The sequence below is a fragment of the Dipteris shenzhenensis genome, chromosome 13 (genome assembly GCF_047967505.1).
Source record: "Dipteris shenzhenensis isolate YYH24624 ecotype China chromosome 13, Dip_SZ_1.0, whole genome shotgun sequence".
Classification (NCBI taxonomy): Eukaryota; Viridiplantae; Streptophyta; class Polypodiopsida; order Gleicheniales; family Dipteridaceae; genus Dipteris; species Dipteris shenzhenensis.
In genome coordinates, this window is record NC_141608.1 from 54,117,157 (window position 1) to 54,144,051 (window position 26,895).

Here is a 26,895-nt window from a genome sequence, read left to right on the forward strand (position 1 = left end):
TGAATGAAATATCTCTTTTACAAAAAGAAGAGTGTGTGTGTGTGTGTGTGTGTGTGTGTGTGTGGACTCTATGGGAGGACCGAAACCACAGGATCTTTGGTGATCCGTCCCTAGTTAAGTGCATCTTCTTCCAAGCATCTCTACGGCAATCCTTCTTCAACTACCTGCATGGCTCAGATCTTGATTATCTTGCTTTCTTCTCATATAAGGAGAACATTTCATCTTGTAGCTACACGTCCCCTTGTTGCGGATTGTTTTTTGTAATATAAGAGCAAATAAATTTGACAAAAAAAAAGGTGTGCTTGCATGCTTGTGTGTGTGTGTGTGTGTGTGTGTGTGTGTGTATGTTGGCTTGGGCCCTAGTGCTCTGTGTGTGTGTGTGTGTGTGACGGTGGACGAGAGCGGTGTGTGAGAGAGGTACGGTGAGCGTCGATCGTGCTTGCTGATCAGCGTCGTCCATCATTGTCTGGCGCCCGTCTTTTTGTCCGTACCATCGTACGGCCGTCGTACGGTCCCCGTACGGCTTTTGCGTCAGGTTACCTTACCATCGCCGCTCCATTCGACCCTGCACGTCAGTTCTTACCTGTAGTCTTCCTTCCCAAAGCCCATACAGTCTATCCGTACTTTTCCCGTTTAATCATTCCGTACAGTCGTTAACTCTTCCGTACAGACTGTCTGTTGTCCCGTACAGCCTGTCAGTGATCCCGTACAGCTTGTCAGTCCTTTCTTGTAATCTCTCAATCTGTCCGTACAGTTTCTGTCAGTTTCTTCGTTGCGCCCGTACAGTGCTTCATCCCAGCGTCCGTACAGCCTGCTAGCCTTTCTTTGTGCCCTGTCTGATTCTCCCTGTTTGATATCTGTTTAATCCCTTAGCCTCCATGGCAGAAGCAAACAAGTACTATGTCAAGAGAGCCCTCTCTCTTGAACCCAAAAGACAATTAAGGGAAGCCTCTTCCCCCATAGCTCCTTCTTCTGAAGATGCTTCCTATGTGTTTGATATGCTGAATGATGATTTTCAACAAAGCAGAAGGAAATGGATTCAACCTGCTTCGGAACTCACTTATAAAATGAAGCTGCCATCTCTTGTGCAACCTTTGAAGAAGCTCTCTCAAACTGCAGTTATCATCTTTTTCCCAGGCAAAATTCCCTCTGCTAATGATGTGGGACAATGGGTGAATTCTCTCCTAGGTGGATGCTTTGTAGAAGGAGTCTATTTTGCCTCCCGAGGATTTTATGAAGTTCATCTTTTGGATGCTTTGACAAAACAAAAGATGCTGGAAATGTCCCCTTTATTTTTTGGTCGCCAGATGGTGCATATCATGCCCTGGTCCCCCAATAAGGACTATCAGAACCTCATCAAGCATCATTGCCCTGTATGGGTTGAAGTGGTTGATTTTCCAGATTATATGAGAACAGAGCTTCCAGGTTTAGCTATGACATTGGGACAAGTGATTTGTCCCCCTCGTCCAACAGGTAATAAAAATCGTTTTTGCATATTATGGGATACTGATAGACCGACCCCTTCTTCTATTGCAGTTGAGATTGAGGGTGTTAATTTGGGCAAGAAATATTTCACCTTAAAATGGGGCATTTTTGCTGGAGCTTGTTTTTCTTGTCACAAATTTGGGCATCTTGCTTCGGAGTGTCCTTCTATCCTTCATCCACCTCCTCCAACTGCTATTCCTCTGCCATCTAATAAAGGAGGTCAGAAGACATATGTGGAAAAGATTGAAGCTAAAGGAGCAAAGCCTTCAGTTCATACAGGAAGCCAGGCCAATTCAGCTCAAAATAAGGATAAAGGTAAAAGCAAGTTAGGAGAAAATATTTCATCTTCTCATGAGGGATGGCAGACTGGAAAGAAGACGGTGCCTCTCAAACAAAGACCTCTCCAATCTCGTAATTGGGATGCCTCTGCTCCTTCTCCAAGACAATCTTCTACCTCTTCAAGCAGCCCCATCTCAAAGGCTTGGGTCAATGCAGTCAAGAAGGGTCTTCCCCTTTGTGAAGAAGATGATATTATCAGGGAATTGGAAGCTGAGGGTCAGCAAGACCCTGTGGCAATGGCAGAGGCTTGAGGCCTCCCGCTCTTTTGGAGGACCGATCATTCTCTTGTATATATTTTCATGAGTGCTTCTCTTAAATGTTTTTCCTATAATATACAGGGCCTCTGCAACCACAATAAATGGAGGCTTCTCTGGCATTATATAAATACAACTCATCCGGATGTTGTATGTCTCCAAGAGCATAATCAGCATTTTTTTGCTGGACAGCATGGGTTTTTTTCAGGATATGATATATTCTATTCAGGATCGGAACAATTCTCTGGGCTGTGCATTTTAGCCAGACATGATCTGCAACCCTTGATAGCATATAATGATCTAGGTGGACGATGGATGATTATCCAATGTATGATCAATGGAGAGATTTTTGAAATAGGATCTTTGTATGCCTCTCAAAATTCAGCTTCCAGAGCTCAAATGTGGAACTCCATAAAGCAATATCCTTGGTCCTCTAATGCTCTACTTTGTGGTGATTTCAACAATTCTCCTCACTGGAAGGACAATACCACGCATAAATCACATATGCTGCCCTCTGAAATCCAGCAATGGGAACACATGACATCATCACTTCGATTTGCAGATTTATGGACAGCAACTCATCCTTCAGTGATGGGATTTACATATCATCATAATGCTTTCACAGATTATTGGGCCAGGCTTGATAGATTTTATCTCATTCATGCTCAGCAATATGATGAATATACATGTCAGATGTGGACTGATTATTCACAACAACTATCTGATCACACTCCACTTTGGCTCACCCTTTCTTTTGGTATGCCTCTGGATGACTTGCAGCTCTCTTCAGTCAGAAATTTATAGGTTAATCAATTCTATCTTTCTCACGAAAAATTTCAGCATATGATCAGACTGGCTTGCAGGCCATTGCTATCCCATGCTCAGGAGGATCTGGAATTTGCTTGGATCTCTTTCATACATCGTATTCAAAATGTCATCAAGGAATATGGAAGATGGTACTTGGCAGAAACCAGACAGCATATCCAGTGGGCAAAATCATACAAGCAGTATCTTGTACAGATTAGTCATCAAAGATCTCTATCTGATTCTGAGCAGCATTTATTTTTTTTCCATGAAAAAGACTTCTATTAAGTAAGAACAAAAACCCGCGAGAGCAAGCTCAAAGCGGGATACATCATGAAATCATGAGGATAATAAAAAACCCCCTCAGAGTGAGGTGGAAAGAAACCAAGGCTGAGGCTGAAAGTGCCATCTCAACCCTGTAGTAGATTCAGAGAAGAAAGGAGAATCCTTCCATTCCCTGAAGAAAGAAACCCTCCTAGCTGAGGCTGCACGGGAGTCCCCCTGCATACCCGTCCATACGGCCATCAGAGTGTGTACGATGTCTGTCCAGATACTAGCCAATGTGTGCGAGGGATGAACCTGAGTACCCTCCATAGCCTCTGTGCATCTGGATCTCCAGATATGCCAGGCTGCTATGCTCGCTATAATCTCCCAAGAAGTATCCACAGAGGCATGTACAGCTGTAAAAGGACGGTGTGGAACCACATCCAACGAGCAGAGCTCAACCCGATGACGTCGAACCGAAATGGCCCGGGAGGAGTCAAGTCCCTCATAGAAAACCTGAGGTCCTGTAAGAGAAAGCCAAGCCACCGAGCCCCAAGTCATAAAGAGTGGGGAATGGGCAAAGTGACTGAAGATCCTGGCTATCCCCATCCAAATCAATCTCGCCTGTCTGCAATCCCATAAGCAATGCTGAATAGACTCCGAAGCAGAAAGGCAACGAGGGCAAGTAGGGTCGGCTCCGAATCTGGACCTCCAAAGGTTCACTGCAATCCCTCCATGAATAGAAAGCCAAAAGAAGATAGTGATCTTTCTATTCCTGTGGGATTTCAAGAGCCTCCTCCAGAAGTACCTCTGCTGATCCGCAGTAATACCAAAAGTCTCCCAATGAGGAACTCTGGAGGGTCTCCAGTCTCTACTACTGAGCTGAAATCTCCTGGCATTACTGACCGTGTAACGAAAGAAGGGGAAGGTCTTCTCTCGATGCCCCGCGTCAATCCACTCCCACTCTCCGGGGTCCCACTGTAAATACCTGATGGGAACTCCTCCATAGAGCCAAAGTCTCCAAGACCCGGTGGAGAGTAACTGGGGGTCAGGGTCTAAGAACCACTCTGAATCTGATCCCTGCATCAAAAGGCCTACGACCTTGATAGGCTGAAAAGCAGACTCAAGCAATATATCATCTGTAGATCTGAGCAATCTGCCACCATCCTGGACACTGAAAACTAAAGCATCCTCCTGTGCATCTCGGAAGGCTAAGACCTGAAGTGGAACCCCGCCTCTCGAGAAAGTGCCTGCCCAAGTGGAGGTAGTGAGAGGCATATCATCTGTGTCTATCCAAGCCTCTGGAAGGGCTGTCTCAATCAGCAAGATCCTCCCTGCACTCCCTCTGAGATGTCCTGTCAACCTTGACTTGGTTTCCTCTGGAAGCCTACGGAAGGCTTTCCAAGATCCTAAAGAAGAAGCAGGTCCCCTCTCCCACCTGGCCCACTGCATGTAGGGTGAGGCACCCAGTGGTCTGCCACGATCATCTAAAATACTGTCGTTCCACATGATGGGCTGCCTATCAATCTCTTCCCGGGAGGAAGGAGGAATCCTCCGAAGAGAGCTTCTGAAACTAGCCCAAGCTTTCAGAATGGCAACCATGAGAGGGGATGAAGGTGATCTGAGGTGTGCTGAGGTGAAGATCCATCTAACACTGCTCATCCAGTCTCCTCCTGAGGAAGGTGTGCACCTCTGTATGCTGCTGATAAGAAAGTCCTTCCACGGTTCCTGTCCTGGCATAAGTCCTCGCACCACTATCTTGCAAAGTAAGGCTCTGCACTGTAAATCTGGATCAATAATATTGAGACCCCCATCCTGTGTAGGGAGGATGAGGGTCTCCCAAGCCACTCTGGCTAAGGCATCTGCTGTGCCATCAAGCCCACTCCAGAGAAAGTTCCTGATCGGTCTTCTGAGCTGAATGAACAAATAAACCAGGCCGTGGCCAAGAGGACCTGGTTGACCACCACAACTCTAGAGGCAAGATCCAGCTTGGCTGAGCTCCAAAAGAGAAGCTTCCTTCTGATGCTCTCCAACACGGGAGCAAACTGCTGCGTGGTAGAAATACCCAAGCCGACCTGGCAGCCCAAATACCTGATAGGCACACCCCTCTGAATCCAAGTGAACCCTATGTCAAGTCCCCAAACTGGAGTGTCCTCATCACTGATCCAAAAGCCATTGGATTTATGCCAATTTATCTGCGCCCCTGCCGCCAAGCAAAATAAATCCAATGCTGTCCTGAAAGAAGTCAAAGTCTGTGGAGAGGCATCCAAATAAATCGCTGTGTCATCAGCCAACTCACTGTCAAGCAGCTCCTCTTCTCTTCTGATAGGAAGTCTCAGCTCAAAGATGTCAGCTTGAGATCTAACATAGATGCTCATAGCTTCGGCCACGAATAAAAAAAGAAAAGGAGCAAGGGGGCATCCCTGACGGACTGATCTCGAAATCTGAAATCTCTCACCCCTTACCCCACCAATAAGTACCTGGCTATGGGCTGATCTGTACAAAGAGGAAACACCTCTGATCCAAACATCAGTGAATCCAAAGCGTAGAAGGGTGCCCTCCAAAAAACTCCAATCTACTCTGTCATAAGCTTTTTCAAAATCCAACAGTAGAATGGCAAGATTCTGGCCACTCTGCATGGCCCACTCTGAAGCTTCCCAGAAAGAAAAAATGTTATCAAAAATACTTCTGCCATGCACAAATCCCGTCTGAGTGTCGTGGATAAGATCAGGGAGAAGTGGCTGCAATCGGAGGCTGATAGCCTTGGCCAGAATCTTGTAACAAGTCCCCAGAAGTGTGATAGGCCTCCACTGGGACAATAAATTTCTGCTACCTCCTTTTGGGATAAGGTGGATGAGGCCCTCTGTAAGCGATTCAGGCATCTCGCCAGAGTCCCAAATGGCCTGCATGGCTGAAGTAATATAGTCTCCAATCATATCCCAAAATGCAATGAAAAAGGACGGGGTGAGGCCATCTAAACCTGGGCACTTGCCCTTGTGAAGGGCTGAAAGTGCAGTCCTGAACTCTGTGTTGGTGAAAGGTGCGTCAAGTAGAACCTGCATATCCGGATTCACCAACACTGGGATACTCTGCCAAATAGCCTGTCTAGCATCCTCTATAACGTGTGTCTCAGGATCAGCAGTAAGGAGGGTGGCATAGAAATCTGAAGCTATGCGTAAGACGTCATCTGGCTCTATCTGTAAAACCCCATGTGAGTCAATAAGCTGAGATACACTCTCTCTACTATGTCTAGGGCCAAGAGTAGAGAAAAAGTGTTTATTGACTCTACCACCCATCTGAATCCAGAAGGACTCCCGTGCATGAAAGGCATACTCTGCTCTCTGATCAAGCAATAACTGCAGATGAGCCCTCGCTGCAGCAAGGCGCTCCTGAATCCAAGCATCTGAAGGCCGTTTCTGCTCTTCCCTCTGCAAAGCTGCTAACTGCTGGCGAACACCAATCTCACGTCTGAGAATATCTCGTCTTCTGGTAGAAGCAACTGAGCAGTAAAAGTCGCTAATACCAGAGAGGGCAGCGGCTAAATGTGAAGGATGTGGCTGCCCTCCCTGGACATGAGCAAACCATATCCGTAGGGCTGCCTCTGTAAGGTCCTCCTCTGTGTAAAAGGCATCTGGAATCCTGATGCTGGCAGATCGGCCTCTCAAGTGAGGCTCTGAGATAGCCAGAACAACAGGGAAATGGTCTGAGGTGGAAACCCCCGCAGCAATGCATACCGATCCACCTCTGTCTAGTGCCCAGTCATCTACATAAAATCTGTCAATGCGTGCATGAATAGGCATCTGTTGCCTCCTGTTCGACCAAGAGAACAGGAGGGACTGTGGCTGAATAAGAAAGGCATCATCACACCAAGTATCTCTGCCACAGAAATGGAAAAGGAAGGCATCCCAAGCTGCTCTCTCCAAAGAGTGAAGTCCGCCTTCTCTACCCCCTTTTTTGTCTGAAGGTAACTCGACCATGTTAAAGTCACCTCCAATCACCCAAGAATCCACAATGGGGGCCCAGGAGAGCAAAGTCTTCCACATAAGGACACGTTCCCCTCTAATGTTGGAGGCATATAGGTTGAGGAAGCCAACCTTACGCCCTCCAATCAAAAGAATAATCCACTGAGCTCTAGAGGGGATAATGACTCCGTGCCCAACAACTAAGGGGAGAACCGAATGCGAAACTGAAATAGAAGTGCCACCCCTAGTGCCCAAAGCAGGCGACCAAAAAGTATGTCCTGAAAGCAACTTGCCTGACTTGGCACAATCTCTATAATCCAGCTTGTGCTCTTGAATAAATAATATATCAATGGGACCCCCAGTAACACCTGGATGAAGCTGATCCCGGATCAGCTGTCTACGGCGGCGATGTGGGACGCCACCTAGGCCCTGTATGTTCCAACTGATAATCCTCATCGACGGGAGGATGTAGAGTGGAACACCTTACCCGACCTAGTGGCGGAAACAAACCCCTCAACAGGGGAAGACCTCCTGCTCGAGGAAGGAGGGAAGGAACCCAGTGGAGGAAAGTCAATAGGGGAAAGAATCCTGGCACCTGAAGAAGAAGCCCTGTCAACAGGAAATCCAACCACTGGCTCCCCAAAAGTAGCGGGCACAAACTCCTCCTCTGGGAAATCTGAACTCTCTGCCAAGGCTGAAAACGAGTTCCTGTGGAGCAATCCAGACACCGGAGTACGAAGGATCCCTTGTGAGGGAAGAGGATCAACAGTGTAAGCTATCCCCTTCCCCCTGTCCAAGGGAGGGAGTGAGGAAGGCTCTCTACCCGGTGTCTGCCCAGTCGCGGAAATCTCTCCGTCCTCAAGAGGAACATCTGGCAGTGCTGGATCTAAGGAAGAAGCTGCAACTGGGGAGGAGGTCGAAGCTTCAGCGTCTCGGACTGTGCAAGGTGGGACAGGAAGGACAGCTCGAGGTGAAGCAGAGTCTACTAAGGTACCCTCGTGAACTGAAGGAGGGACATGCACACGTACTGGAACCCACTGTAAAGCATCGCGTGTGCCTGAGGGAGGTGGGGGTCGAGGAGCAGGTGAAGGACCTGTACCACCCCCCTGACGAGGCCGAGGAATAGGTACTGGACCTGTACCACCACCTGACTGAGCAGGACCGCCACGTGAAGAACGAGGAGCAGGAGCTGGACCTGTACCACCCCTCTGACGAGGTCGAGGGGCAAGTGCCGGGTCTAATCCCCCCCCCTGTCCCCCTTGTCGAAGCCCTGAGGCGGTAGCTGTACTAGAGGGCTTCTTAGGCCTTTTCTTCTTCCTGGGACAATCCCTGGCAAAGTGTCCCGAGGTCCTGCAAATCCTGCACTGGTCCTGCCTGCCTGAAATCTCCACTCTCTGGCGAAAAAAGGAACCATCCGGGCGCTGTATCATGACGTGGTCCATCTCGAGGTTAGGATCCTTGCAAAGGACCCTAACTCTAGGAACCCCATCAGCCTTGGTTGCCTCTGCTGCAGTCAATGGCAACCCAGGGAGGGGTGGGATCTCAGCAACTGCGCCAAAATGCTCCCCAATAACAGAAAGAAGTCGATGGTAAACCTGGGGAAGCCCGGGGAACCTGATGAAGAGCGAGAAGAACTTCTTATCTGCCTCTACTGGGTCGAAACCAAGGTGAAAGGCTTCAAAGAAGATCTTCCTGTGTCCCAGGTGTAAAAACTCGGCCTTGAGCACAGTGCTCGCAGCCTCTGGAGTGTCAAAAACAACCTGGAAAAAACCTCGTCCCAGAAGGCGAACATCTACCAATCGAGGAGCGAGGTCTGGGGGGAGAGCCGCAAGCATCCAGTCTCTGGCTTGGGATCTGGAAGGGTGAGACCCGAAGATGCGTGCTAGCAAAGTGGTAGAGCACTCAATCTCTACATCCTTCTTGAGCTGCTGCAACTCGTCTTTAGAGAAAGTGATAGTTTTCGCGGCCGGTGGAGATGGAGTAGGATTGGCTGACGGAGAATCCATCGCCAATCAAGGTGAGGAGGCCGACTCGAACAGAAAAAAAAAGCTCCTTCCGTTCCAAAAAAGCTGCGAGGGGCAAGGGAGGGGAAAGGAGGCTAAGAGGAAGCAGGGGGGAAGGGGAGGGAAGGAGGAGAGGGGCTGGGGCTGAGAGGGGAGAGGGGCAAGCTGAGAGGGAGGGAGGGGCTGAGAGGGGAAAGGAGAGGAGAAGAAAGGGAGGAGTGAGAGGAAGAGAGGGGACGGGAGAGCAAGCAGGGAGGGGGCGGGACAGCAGGGGAGGGGGCGGGACAGCAAGGGGGAGGGGGCGGAGGCAGGGAGAGGGAGCGGAGCAGCAGGGGGGAAGGGGCGGAGGCAGGGGGGAGAGGGGGAGCAGCAGGGGGGAGGGGGCGGAGGCAGGGAGAGGGGGCGGAGCAGCAGGGGGGAGGGGGCGGAGGCAGGGAGAGGGGGCGGGACAGCAGGGGACAGGGGGGAGCAGCAGGGGGGAGGGGGCGGAGGCAGGGAGAGGGGGCGGAGCAGCAGGGGGGAGGGGACGAAGGCAGGGAGAGGGGGCGGGACAGCAGAGGGAGGGAGCGAGGGACAGGCAGGGGGAGGGGGCGGAGCAGCAGTGAGCAGCATTTATTATCTTGTGCTTCCTCTATAATTGATGCCAATGACAAACGCAAGCTGTCTAAATGGCAGATTAGGGCCAGAGTTAAACCTATGCTAGATAAGGGCTGTTCCTCTAAATCTTTTTTCCGGAACTTACATGCACACAGACAAAGCCAATCTATCATGAGGATAAGGAAATCACATGGTCTCTCGACCCAGTCTCTCTCTCAGCTTGAAAAACAATGTCTGGATCATTTTCAGCTCCTTTATTCTCAGCCATCTTCTTCTGCACCTCAGGTCGCATTGGCTCGTAACAGATTTACTGAGCTTGTTTCTCCCATTGTCTCCCCGCAAAAAGCCTCAATGCTGGAAATGTCTTTTTCAGATGATGAATTGGATGAAGCCCTTAAGCATTTGGGTAAACATAAATCCCCTGGCTGGGATGGTCTGACGGTTGAATTTTTCGAAGCCTTTTGGCCAGAAATGAAGGGTCCAATTCTGCAGTTTATTAATGCAGCATGGCAGCACCAACATCTTCCCTCAGCTTGGAAGCATGGTCTGGTTAGGCTTGTGCCCAAAAAGATTCTTTGTGAGACTATGGATGACTAGAGACCAATTACTTTGATGCCGGTGATATACAAACTGATTGCCAAAATGTTGGTACATCGGATAAAGGATATCCTTCATGATGCACTTCATCCTAGGCAATATGGTTTTGTTCCAAGACGGCACATACATGACAATATCACTGACACTCTTATTGCAATGGAATATGCTAAATATTCAGATCAAGATGTGTTGGTCATGCAGGTGGATGTGGCGAAGGCGTTTGATACAGTACAGTGGGATTATGTCTCTCAAATCATGCAAAAACTTGGTTTTGGGCCAAAGCTATCTAATGTCATATATTGGCTTTATTCAAATTCTACTGCACAATGCTTTATAGGGAAACATTTGTCTGAGTCTTGGACTCTCGAACGTTCGGTTCGACAAGGATGTCCTCTCAGTGCCTTGCTTTAAGCCATCGCTTCACATCCTTTGCTTCTTTATATGGATCACATGGTTGATACTGGACAGCTAGAGGGGCTTCAGATTTCTGGTTCACGACCCTTCATAGCGCAGGCCTATGCAGATGATTCATTCTTCATGCTAAAGAACAGTCCATTGGAGATTCGCCTCTTGATGGATACCCTTTCAGATTTTGGGTTGGCAGCTGGTCTTAAAATTAATTTTCAGAAATCAAAACTCTTGCCTCTCAAGCTTTGTGATTGGCATGCTATTCTGTGGCCAGGCCAGATTATTCAACCGGAAAATATAGTAAGACATTTGGGTTATCCTATTGGCTGGAAAATCAGTAATAAGCAACAAATGTTGTGGGTGTTCAACAAAATTCAGGACAAATTACAATATTGGAAGATTTCCACATGGCCTCTGCATGTACGGCTTCAAATTGTCCAGTATATTGTTCTAGCTTATGTCCAGTTCTACCTTCCTCTATTACATTGGTCATCTCGAGATCTCTCATCTTTTATGTCTCAAGCCATGGAGATTTTTTGGAAAACCAAGCTTCATAAAAAAGCTTTACGGTTGCTCAAAATGGACTTGCTTTGCTCACCCAGAATGCATGGTGGTTTGAATATAATAAACATCAAATATCATGTGTTGGCAAGAAAGATCACTATGCTCAAAACATTCTTTCAACAAGAGCAGCCTTGGTCTATTATGCTAGCAATTTTGTGTGGTCAGATGCGCACACATGCTTATGGACATTGGATAGTAGATCCATCGGAAGTAGTACTTGGAAAATTTCAAGGTAAAATCCCTGGTTGTCCATTTTCTAATTCCTTGATTCAGGATTGGAAGCAAGTACTCTCTCACATCAAATGGTCTCCTCATCCTGCTTCTCTAGCATCATCACTCAGATTGGAGAGTATTCATTGGAGTGCTGTGTTTTCCTCTCCCCTTGCTGTTCAACAACCCATCAGAGCATACAATCTTATGAAAATGGGTATCCGGTTCATTGATGACGTTGTAGATATGCAAGGAAATATTCTCCTTTTTCCAGCAGCATGTAGACAATACAGCCTGGCAATGCATCATAGACCTATTTGGAAAGCTATTGCTGATCTCCTACTCCCTCTGGTTCCAATTCCGACATTGAATGGCAGTGACAGGCTTCAAGATTGGCACCTTCAGTCTTCAAGTTCAAGCATTTCTTCTAAGCCTTTGCAGTCATTGACATCTATACAGGCTTATAGATTAATATTACCTCCTCCTTGGATTGCCCATCATGCTAATTCTTTATGGCATCTGAACAAATCATTAGCCTGGTGGAAAGGAAGATTGCAAATGATATGGAAGTTGAAAATGCCATTGAAGCAAAGACTATTCCTATGGAGATGTATTGTTGGTATTCTCCCAGTGGGAGTGAAATTGGCTAAACGACGAATAGCTTCACCTCTCTGTCCAAGATGTCACCTTGCATCGGAGAGTATTCCGCATTTATTGTGGTTTTGTTCATATTCCAGAGACCTTCTAGATAGAATCTCCTATTTTTTATCTCTCAGATTTCCAGCACACAGGTTCTACAGGTTTTTCTGGATGTATGGCAAACTATCAGCTTCTTTGTCACAGTATTCTCTCTTCTTCCACTGGATCAGATACTGGGCCTTATGGACCCTCTGGCTGCAGCGCATCCAAGCATATCTGAATTCTCCTCTTCAGCATCCTTTTGAGTTTTTCAGAGCCTCATTAAGGCAGTCTTTATATGATGCCTTACATGAGGAAGATTTGGATGTTTCTTGTATTCAACTTTTCTTTTACAGTTTCTGATGGATAGGGCTGTAGCTCTATTTTGAGCACGGCCTGGATGTAAATGAATGTTTTATAATATAAGTATCTTGGTTTTACACAAAAAAAAAGTGTAAGTGTGTGTGTAAGAGGTGTGTGTTTGTGGTGAGAGGAGGAGACCAGCTTGCAACCCGCATCCTGCGCACCCCTTCCTGCTCCTTTTCTTGGTTCTCGCGCCAACCCTCGTGCTCCCACACTGCAGGTGCTTGTCCATACGTTGTCGCGTACAGCTGTCCGTACTGCCAAATTTTTTTGGAAGTCAGCCGTCCGTACATCCGTACAAAATCCGTCCTGTCGAAAAAATCCGTACTACCGTAAATTTTACATGCAGATTCCCGTACAAAAATCCATACAAATTCTATACTGCCAGGTCACATATTTCCGTACAGAAATCTGTACATTCCGTACAGTCGCGTCCGTACAATCAGTTTTTGTCAGTCCGTGCTGTCTATAGAGAGAGTTCTCCGCCTCTCTCTCTAATTTCCCTTTGTCTTTCCCTTTCAACTTCTCCTTGTTACTCCTTTCATTTTCCCATGGAAACTGTCAAGACCTACATGCACAAGAAGCAGAAACAGGACTCGGGTCAAGATGACTCGATGCATGCTTCTCTTGAGGCTCACCTAGTTTTTGATGTTATGCATGAGGGCTTTGAAGACACGCGCCGGGATTGGAAGGACTCTGCTCCCACTGTTGGGCTTGTCATGATAAGAGAAATAGTTAATTAATAGTCATTAGAACCTTATTATTGTTAGGCGCCAATTTGATGGTGCGGTTATATGTTTGTATTTATGATCGATCAAGCGGTGTAAATAGTACCACCAAAACTATGTAACATTGACCAATGATTAGTAATAAAGATGTGCACACACATGTCTAGATCCTAGGGGCAATAGGAAAGGGAAAGGGTGCATTAGAGCGCATTGAATGGTAGGTGCATGGGTCATAGGATAAGGGTAGGTGTAAATGGGAAGATGAAACTTGAGTGTACACCCTTTCATTGTGAATCTCACGTAGCATTCCCTCTACCACATTGCATTCATCCGCCATCTCTCTCCCACCTTCCATGTAGGTCAAAGTAGAAACAAGTACTCTCACGAGGGCGCTCTTCCCCGTTGGAGGGCCAATTGGTATTCAAATTCTGCATGCATTGCACACATTTGCATTCTCGAAAAGTCTGGTTTTTCATATTCGGTATCAGAGCGGCGACGGTCCACAAGCAAGACGAGAAAAGGGCGAGAGCAACGTGCAAAATCGTGGCGAAAGCACTAGTGGGAGAAAGGCACGGTCCGTGACAGACGCGGTCGACAGAAGCAGGGACGGAAGTCACAGAAGAAGGCGAAGCCAGGGAACGCGAGATGACGGGCATGTTCTGCGGACAGCATAGCACAATTTCCGGGTTGCAAACATCTCCTTCCCGAACAACCCCGAATTCTTGAGGTTCTGAAACAAAGGATTTTTCTGAAAATTTTTTGTCTCTGCCCCCCCCACCCACACACACACCCCCCCCCCCGCGTGAATATACCCTTAAAATCCTTAAACCGTGAGGAAAAGGGACCCCCCCGTTCTCCCCAATGGAAAGTCGGATCAGAACAAGATTTTAAGGGGGTGATCCACCCATCAAGTACCCCTTATAACGGTATCTAGAGCTCAAAACAAGTAGCCCAAACGGAGTATCAGTTTACAGCAAAAATACAAGAAGTACAACCGAGCTGGAGGGTAATAAACAGCCTATGGATTCACGTCAACGACTGAATTAAAACTGTCCACAGCTCTCCCTTCTCCAAAGCTCTCCCTCTCTCTCCCTCTCTCTGAACAAACACTAGGGCCCAGGACAAATTGTCGGGCTGGACCCCCCCGAAGGTCTTTATTACTTTCAGAAAAACTGTTACAAAAGTTCAGCAGGAAGCTGTCTCGTAAGTCTCTCCTCATACGTGAAAAGAAATCCTTCTTTACAAGGGCTTCAAACCCCATTCAAATTGGCAACATGCCACTTGTCTACAATCTAGACTAACTCTTATTACAAGCCACTTAGGGCCATTCTGGAGTCTTCAAAGCTCTCGGTCACACGAACCGCTTCCTAGGTGCTTGTCAGGCTCCCATTTCGCTTAGGAAAAATAATCCTTCTAGTACCTGCAACAATTAATTAAAGCGCACCACCATGGTACCCATTAATTGTTAGCACTTTGCATGCAAATAACACACTGTGGACTAATCCTAGTCACGGTGGGCGTCCCCACTGAACACATGTGCACATCTAAACAAATATATATATGTATAAATAAATATATATATTTTCTCTGGTTGACCGGAGTCAACACTCTTGATTATAATTAAAGAGCTTCGACCCAAGGTCAAGGCGCCTTAATTATAGCCAAGTCTCTCCAACCGAGGTTGGCACATCTTGGTTAACCGGGGTTAACCCCTCTTGGCGCATGCCAAGTCTTGTTGACCGAAGTCAACATTCTCTGACCGTAGTCAGGTTTACTTGACTGGAGTCAAGTATCTTTGACCGTAGTCAATCCTTTGACCATTAAAATGACTCTTCGACCGTAATTAACACATATAACATTCTTTAATTAAGATCAAATAAATGGTCAACTGTACTTTGACTTAGGATATTTACATTGTGGTGACATCCCCTCGGCTTCTATTCAGTTGACCTCAACTGAAAAGCTTCCTTGTAAACATCCAAAAGCTGTGGATGATCGGATAACATGTCTTCGTCCATCCACTTGGCATCTAATGCCGTATAATTCTTGAATTTTACAAGATACCTGTAAAATTCCTTACCCTGAGGGCCTTTACGTACAGTATGGTACACAATTTGCTCTGGCTGAAGGACTTCCTCCAGCTCATCCACTTCTGGTGGATCTTCTGATACTGGTTCTGTAGGCTCTGGTCCTTGAAATTTCTTTAGAAGACTCACATGGAATGCATTGTGAATCCTCCAATGCTCTGGCAATGCTAATCTGTATGCAACCTCATTTATTCTTTCTGTAATCCTGAAAGGGCCATAGTATCTGGGAGATAACTTTGCATACACTTTGTGTTTGCCTTTAAACTTGCGGAGCCTAGCTTTTTCAAACTTTAAAAGTACCCAGTCCCCTTCCTTGAGATCCAACTGTCTCCTATGTTTATCTGCAGCTCTTTTATGTTTCTCTTGAGACCTTTCAATTGCTGTCCGGACTTGGCTGTAAGCTGTCTGGAGGTCCCTCACAAACTGATCAGCTGCAAATATTTCATCTTTAGTCCTTAATATAGGTGGCAAAATCACCTTCCCATATATGACTTCAAAAGGGGCTTTCCCTGTAGAGCTATGTACTGTATTATTGTAAGCAAACTCTACTAACGGTAGGTACTTTTCCCAGTCTGAACTTTGGTCACCCACGTAGCATTTCAGCATATCCAAAATGGTAGAATTTGCTACTTCACTTTGACCATCTGTCTGGGGATGGAAAGAAGAAGAAAAATTCAGATTCGTCCCCATGTTATCAAATAAAGCTCTCCAGAATAGACTGGTCATTCTAGAGTCTCGATCACTAACAATGGACTTAGGCATACCATGATGTTTAAAGATCTGTGCCATGAATAGCTTAGCCATATGATCTGCCTTTATGGTTTTGCGAACCGGAAGGAAATGAGCTTGCTTGCTGAATCTGTCTATGATAGTCCAAATTCCGTCATTCCCTGACTTTGATCTTGGCAAATCAAAAATAAAGTCCATTGTAATATTTTCCCATGGTGCCTGAGGCACGGGAAGAGGCATAAGTAGGCCAGGTGCCTTGTGTCTATCATATTTCATTTTCTGACACGTAAGGCATTCAGTAACAAACTGATGTATATCTTTGCGCATTCCTGGCCAAAAGAAATACCTCTCTAGTGCTAGAGTTGTTGCTGTAATTCCTCTATGTCCAGCATAGGGAGGTGCATGGCATTCCCCCAAAATCTTTTTCCTCATCTCCTGGGTGATGCATAGGCAATCATCTTTCATTAAATACCCATCTTTCAGGGAATAGTGATTGGTGGGTTGCCCTTCTTGCATCTGCTGTAAAATTTCACCAAAATCAGAATCATGAACATATTGTTCCCTCATGCCTTCCAGGTCCTGATGGTAAGCAATAGTTACATTATTGACCTGGGGTCTTCGGGACAAGGCATCTGCCACTCTGTTCCGAATTCCTGGAGTATGGACAATCTGAAAATGATACATTGACAGCATGTTTGCCCATTTCATATGCTTCTCTGAAAGTTTGGTCTGAGTCAAAAAGTATTTCAGACTTTGGTGATCTGTTTTTACAGTAAAATCTGCACCCAAAAGATAGTGTTTCCATGTATGGATAGCATGAATTACAGCCAATAACTCTTTCTCATAGATTCCTAAATATCTTTCCGCATCCCGAAGTCGTCTGCTTTCATAGGCTACTACATGACCATTCTGATGCAATGCAGCCCCAACACATTCTCCACAAGCATCACAATCCACATCAAAAGACTGATACAGATCCGGAACTACCAGAATAGGCTCTGTAGTCAACTTTTCCTTGAGTGTATTGAATGCTTTCTTCTGTGATAATCCCCATGTGAAAGCTGCATTTTTCTTAGTGAGGTCATGTAATGGAGCTGCGATATCAGCAAAGTGTCTGATAAATCTTCTGTAGTAAGAACACAAGCCTAAGAAGCTTCGAACTTCATGCACAGTTTTCAGCTCTGGCCATTCTTGAATGGCACGGATCTTCGCTGGATCCATTTGTATCCCATTCTTGGATATTATATGCCCTAGATAGTGGATTTCTTCCAAGAAGAACTCACTTTTCTTGCTGTTTGCATAGAGCTGATGATTTCTTAGCTCTTGAAACACTATAGCAAGATGTTCTCTGTGGTCTTCCTCTGTCTTAGAGAAAACTAAGATATCATCAAAGAAAGTACCGGTAAAATGCCTGTACTTCCGGAAGATGCGATCCATCATTCTGTTAAATGTGGCTGGAGCATTTGTCAATCCAAAAGGCATCACTAAGTATTCATACAACCCGAATGTTGTGCGGAATGCTGTCTTATGCACATCCTGAGGCTGTATCCTCACTTGGTGGTAGCCACTCTTCAAGTCTATCCTGCTGAAAACTGAAGCTCCATTTAACTGATCCAAGACATCATCAATACGCGGAATAGGGAATCTATTCTTGATGGTCATTTTGTTCAGTGCGCGATAATCAACACACATACGGAATGAACCATCTTTCTTCTGTACTAACAGTACAGGGGAACAAAAAGGAGACGAGCTGGGCTGAATCAAGCCTTTGGACAGCAAGTCCTGTACCTGAGCCATAATCTCCTCTCTCTGAGTCGCACTGACTCTATAAGGGGGTCTGTTTGGTGGCTCACTACCAGGCATTAACTCTATCTGATGATCTTCTGGTCTCTCTGGGGGTAACTCCCCTGGCAAAACATCAGAAAAGCAATCTTTAAAGTTTACCAAAAACTGAAACTTATCTTTGTCTGCATCATTCATTTCAGCATGCATATCAGTCTCTTTTTCTTTTACAAAAACCATGTACGCAGAAATTGCAGACTTTATTGCTTTACCGCATGAAACATCAGATACAATGGGGATAGTGTCCCCTTTATTCCTGGCAATTACACGCTGATTTTTCCCCCTATGTACAAATTCCAGCACTCTTTCAGGAAGAGTCAACTTCACTGCCTTGCGGTGAAACCAAGGCATCCCCAAAACGACATCATAATGTTTCAGTGGAGAAATGAAGAAGTCTTCCTGATCCACATAACTCTGAACATGTAGACGGAGCTTCCCTATCAAGGGAGTAACTGGCACAGGGTTCCCACAAAACATTTGATCGGCATCCAAAGCCCTGCCTAACTCTTCCGTCTTTATTCCCAGCCTCAGGGCTAGATCCTCTGATATGAAATTATCAGTAGCCCCTGGATCAAATAAAATTAGTGCTTGCTGGTCTCTAACTTTGCCCCATGATAGCAGCAATTCTCGTTCTTCTGGGTTCAAAGCATGACCCAGTATATCAGGAATACCCCCCGCCATTGGCTTTTGCGGTCCTCGTGGCTTCTCTGCCTCTTTTCCCTTCGATGATGAAGGCTTTTCTGGGCACTGGGCAGCCACATGCCCCTCTTTACCGCACCTGAAGCATTTCCCATCTCTACGGAATTCCGCTATCTGTTCAGGGGTAAAAATAGATTTGCCTTTATAGGTCTTTGAGAACTGAGTACCCCTCGACTTCTGAGGCTGAAACCCTTTCTTTTCAGCCTTAGGGGACTCTTTCTTTTCTGATTTTATGAAATCAGATTTCTTTTTATCAGCACGTCCTGCATGCAAGGATGGCACTGTAGATGGATCTTGTAGCGGTACAAGACTCGCTTCTGAGGCTGAATGCATAAGATCTTGAATATTCTTTGCCCCCAAAGCATTCACTACTGCCTGAATTCTTGGAGTGAGACCTGCTCTGTACTTTCTCATCTGGGTACCTTTGGAGATCTTTTTGAACGGTGCAACCTGCAAATAAGCATCCCAGAACTTTTGGTTGTACCCATCCACTGTATCTCCTGCATCCATGTGCAAGCTGTCCCAGTCTTGAAGAACATGGTCTCTGAACTGTTTAGGCATGAACTGCTGGTAGAAGGCTTTCTTGAAGCCCTTCCACTTTCTTGGGGCTGACCCATCTGTAGTCAGTGCACTCCACCATGCACTAGCCGTTGCTGTTAAGTGTAAGCTGACCATTCTTAATTTGGAGGATTCTGAAAATTTCTCTGTACCGAATGCAGCATCAAACTGTCTGATAAACTGCAATGCTTTGTCTGTATGACCATACTGTCCATTGTAGGTCATAAACTTGACAAATTTTCCTCCCTCTTTAAATTCCCTGGTCGCTTTGGAAGACTTTCTCTTCCCAGACTTCTCGTGTTTCCTTCTTTTCCTGGATGGTTTATCTGATAAGGAAGAAGAAGACACAGAAGTCGAACTCGAGGTAGACGGTGATGGACTAGGAGATCGGTGATGACGCCTCGATCTCTTTTTACTATGGGACCGTCTCCTATGAGATCTATGAGATCTCTCTCTCTCAGACTGTACACGGGAGTGTGCCTCTGGCATTGGCACGTCATATACTGGATTAGGCATAGCCTCTGCTGGAAACAAATGCTGAGCCCTGGGATCCCTTTTAAAATTTTCCAGCTCTTGTATACGAGTGCGTACCATTTGTTCAAATTCCTGTTGAGTTTGTGGCACATTCCTCTGTCTTGGATGCACATCCCTATCTTGAGAATCCCACTGGATAGGTGATTGATCCATATTCTGAGATCTGCAGATTTTCTCACACAGTGCAAGTAACTAAGGCACACTACCTTTGCTTTTCCAACAGAAAAGGGTACCTCAACAAGAGGTGTTTTGCATTCACAATCTATGCCAGTACTGGCTGTCAGTTCAAGGCATGTACCCACACAGTTGCCAAAGCATCATCAACTATGTTGCCCTTTTCTGGCTGCTGCAGATGGCTTCAAAAGGCATCTGTTTTTCCCTCTTTTTACTGCTCAAAGGCATGCATTCTCCTTTTTCTGCAAATCTCTGTTTTCTCTGCTTTTCTCTGGTTTTCTGCTACTTTTCTGACAGTAAAAGTCTGACAGGCAGGAGAAAATTGATAGCCAAAACTGTCTCTGCAACTGTCTCTTTTTTTTTTTTTTTTTTTTTTTGGTGAAAACAGTAACCAGATGAGTAACTACTGGTTACTCTAACCGACTGTCTGGTTCTGGTCTGGTTAGTCAGCAACTAGACTAACTGGACTGGTTACACCAACCAAACTGGTCTGGTTAGGCCAGCTTAACTGGACCAAAGTTGAACTAACTGGACACTGGTTCAACTAACCAGAGTTAACTGACTACGGTTGACTTAACCAGGGTTTCACTAACCACGGGTCAACCAACCAGGGTTTAACTGTACCAGGATTAACTTAACCACTGGTCTGCCAGGCTGGCTGCCACGTGTCAGTGCCATGTCAGCATCTGAGCTGTCTGCCACCTGTATTGCGCCACGTCAGCGCCACGTGTCCTGTGCCACGTGTCCTGCCACGTCATCTGGTGCACTGTGTACCTGCTGGCTGCCACGTCAGCATCGCGTCAGCACCACGTGTCAGATCTGCCACGTCAGCAGAGATGACATCAGCGCTCCACGTCAGCCTCAGCGCAGCACCCACCTGCGTGGAGGTGTGTTAGCGCTGTTCTCTGGTGAAGGCGCGTCAGGTCCCGTCTCAAGGAACAAAGCCTCTGTCGACCAGCGTAGCTCTTCGTCGTCATTCACCAGCTGACACCCCCGCGCTTGCCTTTGAGATCATCAGCAGAAGATTGCCTTCCCGATTTCCATTGTTCGTCCTTTTGCATTTACAGGACCCCTTCCTTTGCCGTTCACGATGGCTCATGGAATCTCTCCTTAGCTTCCTTTAGGAATTCCATCACATAATTACCCAGCAAGACACGACGCTGCTTGGGCTCTTGCCTAAAAAAAAGAGTTGCACTTCCGGTAGGGCAATATGTTTAGCCAGACTTGCCGCCGTATGCATAAACACTCGCTTGCTCCTCTTTATTCCAACACTTTGAATCGTCAAAAACTTCAGTAAGTTTTTGAGCCTCGGCTCTGATACCAATACAACCGAGCTGGAGGGTAATAAACAGCCTATGGATTCACGTCAACGACTGAATTAAAACTGTCCACAGCTCTCCCTTCTCCAAAGCTCTCCCTCTCTCTGAACAAACACTAGGGCCCAGGACAAATTGTCGGGCTGGACCCCCCCGAAGGTCTTTATTACTTTCAGAAAAACTGTTACAAAAGTTCAGCAGGAAGCTGTCTCGTAAGTCTCTCCTCATACGTGAAAAGAAATCCTTCTTTACAAGGGCTTCAAACCCCATTCAAATTGGCAACATGCCACTTGTCTACAATCTAGACTAACTCTTATTACAAGCCACTTAGGGCCATTCTGGAGTCTTCAAAGCTCTCGGTCACACGAACCGCTTCCTAGGTGCTTGTCAGGCTCCCATTTCGCTTAGGAAAAATAATCCTTCTAGTACCTGCAACAATTAATTAAAGCGCACCACCATGGTACCCATTAATTGTTAGCACTTTGCATGCAAATAACACACTGTGGACTAATCCTAGTCACGGTGGGCGTCCCCACTGAACACATGTGCACATCTAAACAAATATATATATATATATAAATAAATATATATATTTTCTCTGGTTGACCGGAGTCAACACTCTTGATTATAATTAAAGAGCTTCGACCCAAGGTCAAGGCGCCTTAATTATAGCCAAGTCTCTCCAACCGAGGTTGGCACATCTTGGTTAACCGGGGTTAACCCCTCTTGGCGCATGCCAAGTCTTGTTGACCGAAGTCAACATTCTCTGACCGTAGTCAGGTTTACTTGACTGGAGTCAAGTATCTTTGACCGTAGTCAATCCTTTGACCATTAAAATGACTCTTCGACCGTAATTAACACATATAACATTCTTTAATTAAGATCAAATAAATGGTCAACTGTACTTTGACTTAGGATATTTACATTGTGGTGACAAGAAGAAAAGCTTAAAAGAGAAGGAAGAGGAAGTTATTTTAAGTGTCTTCTCAACACAAACGAAGCGGGAGTCGGATAAGTACCACCAACTGAGTTCTTCAAGACAGAAATAGAGTATTTGGGACACATTGTGTCTGCTGAGGGAATTCAAGTTGACCCTAAAAAGGTCAAGGCCATAATTAATGGGCCAATACCCAAAAATATGCATGAGCTGAGATCCTTCCTAGGGATGTGTAGTTATTATCGCAGATTCATTAAGAATTTTGCACGTCTTGCTTCTCCACTAACAGATTTGTTGAAGAAGCATTCGTTGTATGAGTGGGGAGAGGTTCACCACGTAGCTTTTGAGGAGCTTAAGAGAACATTGGTCACTGCACCAGTGTTGACACTTCTGGACATGGACAAAGAGTTCTTTGTTGTATATACGGATGCAAGTGGTACCTCGATTGGGGCAGTGTTGATGCAAGGAGGGCATCCCATTGCTTATGAGAGTAGAAAACTTCAAGGGGCTGAATTGAAATATATCATGTATGAGAAGGAGTTACTGGCAGTTATTCATGCTTTAAAGTTATGGAAGCATTATTTATACCGTTCTGCTTTCAAGATTTAGACTGACCATCAAAGTATCAAGCACTTATTTTCTCAACCCATTGTTTCTTCAAGGCAAATCAAATGGACTGAATATATTCAATCCTTTGGGCAACCAAATATTCAATATCAGCTAGGAAAGGAGAATTTGATAGCCGATGCTTTGAGTAGACGGCCCCAAGTTAATCACATTTCTGTGATTAAGGAGAAATCATTAGGAGCAATGGTTGAAGCTTATCCTTGAGATGAGGACTTCGCTGACATTTATGGGAAGATTCAACGTAATGAGGTCGAGGGTTTAGAGGCTTATTCCATCGTGGATGGATACTTATTTTTGGGACATGCCATATGTGTACCCAAAACATTTCGACATCTAGTCATGAGTGAGTTACATGCGAGTACATATTATGGACATAGAGGCATTAGAGGGACCATCGACAATATTGAGAGGTACTTCCATTTCGCCTAAACTTCGCAAAGAAGTTTCGACCTTTGTTCAACAATGTGACGTATGTCAATGCATTAAATCTGACACAAGTAAGACTCTTGGTCTTTTGCAGCCTTTGCCTATTCCCTCGGAAAGGTGAGAACACATTACAATGGATTTTGTGTCAGGTTTCCCCAAGGTTGGTCAGTTTGAGCAGATTTTCATTGTTATAGATAGGCTGAGTAAACAGGCTCATTTTATTCCCTATAAAAAGGAATTGTCTGCTCCTGAAACAGCAAGGTTATTCATTAGGGAAATCTTTAGGTTACATGGGTTACCAAAATCTATTGTATCCGATAATGATGGCCGTTTCATTAGCAACTTTTGGACAACCCTATTAGAGAATCTCGGAACCAAACTGAAATTTACTACAGCCTTCCATCCTCAAGGAGATGGACAAAGTGAGAATGCCAATCAAACCATGATTACTTTACTTCGAACTCATGTCCATGACCAACCTAGAAGGTGGCCAGAGTTCTTACCCATGTTAGAGTTTGCTTATAATAATGTTGTAGATACTTCCACCAAGAAAGCCCCATTTGAAATCATCTATGGGCAATGTTTACCCACTCCAATAACATACTTGGGGGAGCGAATTTTTGCTGCTGACCAGTTTGCTGAGGATATGTCACAGGTTATTGAGCAGGTAAAAGAACATATTAAGAAGGCCCAGGTTCAACAATCCAAGGCAACCAATAAAAAAAGAAAAGAAGTTTATTACAAGGAGGATGATTGGGTTTTACTGAAGATTGATAAAAGAAGAATCAAGTCACTGAGAGGAAGTACAAAACATGTTAAGTTAGCACCGAAGTTTTATGGTCCATTTCAGATTTTAGCAGCTTTATATCCGGAAGAAGGATCCAGAGCGTATGAGCTGAAATTACCAGCCCACTCGCGTATGAAGAATATCTTTCATGTGAGCAATTTGAAGAGATACCATGGCGATACTTCTGCATTTTTGGATACTCAGCATCAAGAAGAACCTGAACTTGAAGATGGGACTGAAGTTCTTACTCCGGAACAGATCGTGTACCATAAAGAGAAGAGTACTCATGGAAAGAAGAGATATATGTATTTACTGAAGTTTAAAAACCAGCCAGCTAGTGATGCACTCTGGATGGAAGAAGAGTTCTTTACAGATTTTCCACAGATACTCGCAGATTATAAAGAGGCGATGCAATTGCAGAAGTAATAAGAGAAAGTGCACGTAAGTTGAAGAGACAAGCAATAATCCAGAAGAGGACTTCTGCTCATTCAAGCAGGAGGGAGTGTCATGACAAGAGAAATGATTATTTAGTTAATTGATAGTCATTAGAACCTTATTATTGTTAGGCGCCAATTTGATGGTGCGGTTATATGTTTGTATTTATGATCAATCAAGCGGTGTAAATAGTACCGCCAAAACTATGTAACATTGGCCAATGATTAGTAATAAAGATATGCACACACGTGTCTAGGTCTTAGGGGCAATGGGAAAGGGAAAGGGTGCATTAGAGTGCATTGAATGGTAGGTGCATGGGTCATAGGATAAGAATAGGTGTAAATGGGAAGATGGAACTTGAGTGATCTCAAGGGACATTAATGAAAGGGTATCACCCTTTCATTGTGAATCTCACGTAGCATTCCCTCTACCACATTGCATTCATCTACCATCTCTCTCCCACCTTGCGTGTAGGTCGAAGTAGAAACAAGTACTCTCACAAGGGCGCTCTTCCCCATTGGAGGGCCAATTGGCATTCAAAGTTCGGGTGGGGAACCTTTGGGATAGGAGGCCCGATCGCATGCATTGCACACATTTGTATTCTCGAAAAGTCTGGTTTTTCACAGGGCTCATGGTGGAGGTGGATGACCGTGCGTGAATACGCCAAGCATGCTATTATTATTTTTTTCCCGGGATGCATGCCTATTGTAGCAGATGTGAGAAATTGGCTCACCAGGACTTTGGGTGGTTGTTTTGTTCGGAAAGTGCATTATCCTGCTCGGGGGTTTTTTAAGGTTATTATGACAGATGAACTGCACTAACAGATGCTCCTTGAATACTCCCCTTTGTTTTATGGGCAACAGATGGTGCATGTTTTGCCCTAGTCGCCCATCAAGGATTATCAAGCTTTAATTCGCCATCGCTATCCGGTATGGGTGGAAGTGGTTGACTTCCCTCAGTGCTTGGCTTCTCTCTTACCCAAAATTGCAGCACCATTGGATAAGGTGGTGTGCCCTCTGCGGCCAAATGGGAACTCCAACTGATTTTGCATTTTGTGGGATATTGATCATCCCACTCCTGACTCCTATTCTATTACATTGAATCAGGTGGATATGGGCAGTGCTTTTTACAAGCTCAAGTGGGTCCTGTTTGCAAGTGCATGTTTTGAATGTAAGAAGTTTGACCACATGGCTTCTCAGTGCCCTCTTGTTATGCACAAAAGGCCTTTGGAAAATATGCCTTCTCACATGCCTACTAAAGAAATGATGGGTCAGCCCGTTTTCAAACAGAAGGGTGTCAAGCCTCTTACTCCAGCTCACGAAAAAGGCAAGACACATGTTGTGTCCAATAGGAATGCCTCTCCCTCTATGCCTTCCACCTCTCAGCCCAAAGGGAAAGACAAAACTTTGCAGGAGGTTTGGCAGACTCCAAGAAAACTGTCGTTGCTAGACGACCTTTAGCTTCTCGCACTTGGAATGGTGCATCCTTGACTAGTCGTACTCCTGAAGAAAATTCAGGAGTGGGTGTTACGTGGGCAGCTGTGACAGCCAGTCGGACTCTCTTTCCTGAAGAAGATATTGTTGGTTTGTTGTCCACTTCTCAACTAGTTGTGATACCTCAGGGCCAGGGTCCGGATCTTGAGGTTGATATGCAAGCCTGATTTCAGTTCTCTCTTTGCTGTACATAATCTATAAATATGCTGTCGAAACTTATATGTTTGACACATAATGTACAAGGTTTGTGTGATGCTTCTAAATGGCAGACAGTCTGGGGGTATCTCAATCACTTACAGCTAGATGTGGTAGCTTTGCAGGAACATAATCAGCCTGTGTATGCTGGACAGCATGGTCATTTTCACGGTGATGAGATTTCCTATGCTGGACAGCATTCCTTTTCAGGAGTGGTCTTTCTGATCAGGCATGATCTTCATCCCTCTGTGGCCTTCAATGATTCACAAGGCAGATGGATGGTTATGCAATGCACTGTACAGGGTGATATCTTTGAATTTTCATCTGTCTATGCTCCTCAATCCTCCCATCATTGAGGACAGATTTGGGAAGATATGCAGAGGTATCCATGGAGGCAGTATACTTTTCTTTGTGGTGACTTCAACAATGATCCTCAGCCAGGGGATAATACATCTGGCCATACACATATGTTGGCCTCTGAGAGGCAAAGCTGGTCTAAATTGTTGCTTGATTTCAATTTTGCTGATCTTAGCATCTTATCCATTGCTGCCTGGGTTTACTTTCCAGCACAATGCTCAATCTACATACAAAGCTAGACTAGACAAGTGTTATAGGGTTGATCCTTAGCACTCTGATACTAGTGACCGTCAAACTGCTTGCATTCTTTCTGGGGATATCTATGCAAATGATTCTTTTTTCACTCCCCGCAATACAAAGCAGGATCTTACTGAGCTAATGCAAGCTCTTTCTTTATATGGTTTAGCTGCTGGTCATCATGTAAATTTTCAAAAATCAAAATT

The 26,895-nt window shown here is 45.4% G+C and overlaps 1 protein-coding gene and 1 pseudogene across 2 annotated transcripts in view; one reads left to right on the plus strand and one right to left on the minus strand.

The window, feature by feature from the left end:
- Positions 1-26,895, minus strand: part of LOC147895586 (ARM repeat superfamily protein) — a 264,407-nt gene that overhangs the window by 113,684 nt on the left and 123,828 nt on the right. The window lies entirely within an intron of this gene.
- LOC147895588 (uncharacterized) lies at positions 979-26,451 on the plus strand (annotated as a pseudogene).